Genomic DNA, 4,913 nt, shown 5'->3' with positions numbered 1-4,913 from the left:
CGCTCCCCGCTCCGCAGGGACGCGGGGAGAAGGCACGGGCGGCGGGGACAAGGGCCCACCACACCTTGGATGTCACGCGCAGACGTTGGCTAATTGGTACAGTACCGCTGGTTTGCGCCGAAAGCAGCTGCGTGACACAAAGCGACATCTTTATTTATTATTTATTGTATTTAAAAATAAAGATATTTATTATTCAGTCTATAAGCCAAAGCAGCAAGGCCGGCAGTGACGGTGCAGAGAGGCAGCCACGCAAACAGCACGGGCAGAAACCTGAAGTCTAACGCTGTGCTCTGTGGGTGCTCATCCCTCCTCCCAAAGCTGTGCATGAAGCACAGTTCTGAATAGCTGAGTTTGGGGGATTTTTTTGTTTGTTTGTTTTGTTGGTTGCATGTTTTTATTTTTAAAAACAAATTTTTCCTACGATGCTAGAATCTACGGGGGCAAAGCCAAAGCTGCATTTAGCCTAAGACTTGCACCCTTCCTTACAAGGGCATGTAGTGACAGGACAAGAAGGAATGGCTTCAAAATGACAGAGGGTAGGTTTAGATTAGATAATAAGAAGAAATTCTTTACTGTGAGAGTGGTGAGGCACTGGCACAGATTGCACAGAGAATTGTGGATGCCCCTTCTCTGGAAGTGTTCAAGGCCAGGTTGGATGGAGCTTTGAGCAACCTGGTGTAGTGGAAGGTGTCGCTGCCCATGGCAGGGAGATTGGAACTAGATGATTTTTAAGGTCACTTGTAACCAAAACTGTCCTATGATTAAATCAAACTAGGCTACTGTGCTCCATAGTCATTTACTGTCCATCCTTCAGGTCAAACAATTACCAAACTCTTCTAGGAGAATAATGAAGAGCTGTGCTTTGAATCTCAGGCAAAACTGCTGTCAAACAATAGAAGTCTTCACTGAATTAAGAACCTGTCAAGGACTTCGATTTCAGCAAATGGCAACAGCTGAGAGCTGGGGATGAGGGCAAGGACAGGGGGAGAAACCTGACAGCCTGTTTTTTCATTGTTAGAAAAAACACCTTGAGACCAGACACCACTTTTGTCATAAGATTCTGGGGAACTGGAACAATCACATTTTAAATTCGCTTCTGTTGTTTGTTTGGCGTGGTCACCTGGCCACACAGAACTGGAAATCAACAGGTCAAAGCTTTCCCCCACTCACCCTCACAAATACCCTTTTATTTTACGGCATTTATAAGGGTGAGTGAGGTTGATAAATACTCATGGGATATTATGTGGTAAGTACCTCGCGGGTATTTGTGTGGTGTTAAAATATTATTTCCAGCAGAAAAAGCTGTGTAGAAGGGCACAGGATGCCTGCACAGTCCTCTTTCTTAGGCTATGTGACAAAAGCTCCTCTTCACACCCACGAAAGAGGATGGAGAGACAATAGCAGAAGAGGAGCCCAACTAAGACCCTGCCCCAGCTACCCCCAGGCCCATCTTAAGAGCCATTAGCACATCAAAGGCCCAATTTTCACACACCCGGAGGAAAACAGGGAGACAATGCCAGGCGACAACCCGGATTAAGGACTCAGAGGAAGGGACACCCTGCCTGGGCCAGGTGCCGTCCCAGGAGAGCCATCAGCACTATTGTTCAGGTGTGAAACTCATCACAAAGCCAAACCTGGAGCACCTCTTAGACTGGGGAAGAGGTGGTGCTGCGTGCAGGGGCACCGGACACCTTACAGGATGCAGGGAAGAGAATTTTGGGATTGCACAGGACTTACTATGGGATGTTTAGGGGAGGAAACAAAGAGGAGAAAAGGAGAGACGAGGGGAAAAAAGGGACAGTTGCATGTCAACTCTTAGCAGGCCAGCACAAGTGTCCAGCCTTGTCCTGCGCTTGATTAGCACCGTTTGCCCAATCCTGTTAATTTCTATTTCTAACTCTTTTCCTTGGTGAGGTGTTCTCTATTTGGGGGTGGGGTGTGTGTATGGAGGTCTGAGTGCCAGGTCAGCTGGGCTGCCTGTAAAGGGAGGAGCTGCCTATCGGAGGGACCAGGACAGTCCCAGCCAGCTGCTGGAGAGACTGTGGGGTCTGGGGGTCTATAGGGGTGAGAACCACTGGTGTCTGCTTGTCTCTAAGGGCAAGGCTATGGCAGGTTGGCTATAGAGGGACCAGGATTGTCCTGGCCAGGACACCTGAGTGCGTGTCTGTGTGTGTGCATCACCAACAGGAGTGGGGCTGCAGCCTCATGCCAGCGTCAGGGAGACTGGTATCTGGGGTCAGACTCTCTGACCCCAGCTCCTGGAAGGATCCACTTTACCATATTTACATATATATATATATATATATATATATATGTATATTTCCCACTACTGGACCTCCATCCTGCTTGTTTCGTGAGGCCATTGGTGCTGCTTGTGTTTGTGTAAATGCACAGTGTGTCTGTTGATCCGAGTGGCAGCCGTGTATATACATGTACATATGTGATGCATACATGTGTTTTTATGCACGTGCCTACAGGGAATACATGGTCAGCCTTGCTACTGGTTGCACCTGGGAGCAAGGAGCTGTGTCCAGCCTAATTCCCTAACCCTCTTTGACTAATTTTGGCTCACACTTGTTTTTCCTTTTCCTAGTTTATTTTCCATTTGTTTGCAAACACAGCAAACTCTACCTTGAGTCTGATCACCCAGATGTCTCAAACTTTGGCATTAGCTCAGGAAATATTAATTTACTAGTTAATGTGAATAGTTGCCATATTTGTGGAGGCTCTAAGCATATCCAAATTGTAGAAGCAATTTTTAGACTGCATTCTTCTGAAATGTCCTCATTCCTTGTTTATTCTTAACCCACATGAATCTGTTGCTAGTGCTAAGCAATCCAAACTTCCAGACTAGATTAAATACATACCAGTCCAATTTAAAAGCAATAAGAGTTCAGCTGAAAATTAAGTCTCTAACACATAATGCAAAACATAGTGGGTTGTACTTCTTTATTTTACAGTGCTGGCAAAGTAAACAGTAGTAAAAAAGAGACACAAGCTCAAAATGCACCACTGGAACCCAAATTTTCCTAAGGAATGTGGGAAAAACACCCATTTCAGTGAGTTTTGCACCATTTGCTGATGCTTAAATATTCACATTTGAAGTTTGCATCATAGGTTGTTCCTCCTAAATACCAGTTTTGTTTCTGTCCTAGGACACACACCTACCTCCCACATCACGGATCACTTCTGGGGGAAGTACCTTAACAGCTCCTTAGCAGGGCTATCTGATACAGCACAAGTAAAACTAATCACCCAGATTTTTCTGAATATAATACTCGTATATTATGCAAAATGCATTAACTGGCTAGGATGGAGGCCCACTGCATGTGGACAGGCAGATGTAAGATTGCTAAGGGAAGGGCAAGGCAGAACCGGTCCCAGGTAGAACTTGATGCTGTCTGCCCCACATTAACCACCAGTATCCTAACCACAGAGCTATGGGGATTGGGAAAGGCTTGCCTTCTGCTTAACAAGCTTTTTTCTTTTTAGCTTTGAGAACACTTGCATGTCTAAACTAGTGCATGCCAACTAACGTTTCATTTCCAGGGAGCTTACATTTTGTGAGGAAAGCTGGTTTAGTCAGAGAATCCCTATCTAACATTAAGCAAGAGCCCCAACAATGGGCAAGCCTGTTCTTATTTTGATTTATTTCAGAGACTGGAGCTGGCAAGTCACAGAATCACCTTGCTGTGGCTTTTTGAGAACATCAGTGGAGGTCCAGCAGGTACAGTTCTCTGGCAAACACGTTTCATATACACAAGGCCTTGGCTCAAGGCACCAATGAGAAGGCACCAAAAACTGAGTGCTAAAAAAACCTCGAACTAATATTTTTGATCCTGACCATGCCTCCACAACCTAATGGGAACAGAGACTGATCAACAGGGATAGATCACCCACAGGGGCATCACTGTGCTGTCCAAGCTCCTGGGAAGCTATATTTCACTTTGCCCTACCTGCTTTGTCAAATCTGCCCAACTTGCTGCCTCATATGATGAAGCTTTTTCTAGTCTCTCTCTTTTGCCTCCAAATTTGGCAAACCCTTTTTCATGTTTCTTCTTATTTTGCCCGGAGAGCAAATTCTTCAGAGATAAGAGGAGCAGGGACAAGGAGGATTATTATGCAGTGTTTGCCTTGAGAGCTGATTTTGTGCTTTTCTGTTTGTTGTATTTATAACAAAAGAGCATTCAGAACAAAAGAGAGAGAATGAGAGCCAGCATGGGCCAGATGCTTCCCCCTCAAGCCATGAGTAACTTTTATTGTTGAGAGGAGGTTAGAAGGAGGGGGGGGGGAAGGAGGAAAGATAAAAGAGAGAAACAACAAGATGGGTGGGATGTAGGTTGGCCCGTACACAACAGGAGGTTGAGTGAGAAAGGAACCAATGGAGAGACAGAAGGCAAAAACAAAAACACATAATGAGGTAAAGAAAGAAAGCACTAAAGCAGATTAAAAGGGTGAGGCAGAGGAATAAAGGAGAAAAGGAAGGAAAGGCAGCGGCAAAATACCAGAGGAAAAAGTATAACCTATGAACTAGACAGAAAATATGAACAGACAGAGAGAGGTACAGGAGGAAGCTACAGAATTACCCAAGTAAGAGAGCACAGACATAGCACTGCAGAGATCATAGCATTAATTCAAAGTCACCTTTAATTTCTGCCCTCTACCACGGTGCAATGTAGGTTGAAGCTAATGTCTGAAAACTTTGCTAATAAACCTAGTCAGTTAATCAAATCATTGAAGTAAAAAGTTTTTAATACTTTAACAATCGCTTGCAAAGGGGAAGTAACCATTGTAAAAAAATAAATCTATGGAAACCAACATTTAATACTTTAATAACGATTCACAAAGAGAAAGTAACTTTTATTAAGAGAATGAATAGTTCTGCAGAAACCTACATGCTGGAGAGTAAACCG

The sequence above is a fragment of the Manacus vitellinus genome, unplaced genomic scaffold, assembly GCF_001715985.3.
Source record: "Manacus vitellinus isolate BGI_N305 unplaced genomic scaffold, ASM171598v3 scaffold_83_pilon, whole genome shotgun sequence".
In the NCBI taxonomy this organism is placed as follows: Eukaryota; Metazoa; Chordata; class Aves; order Passeriformes; family Pipridae; genus Manacus; species Manacus vitellinus.
This window is presented reverse-complemented; position numbering follows the sequence as displayed.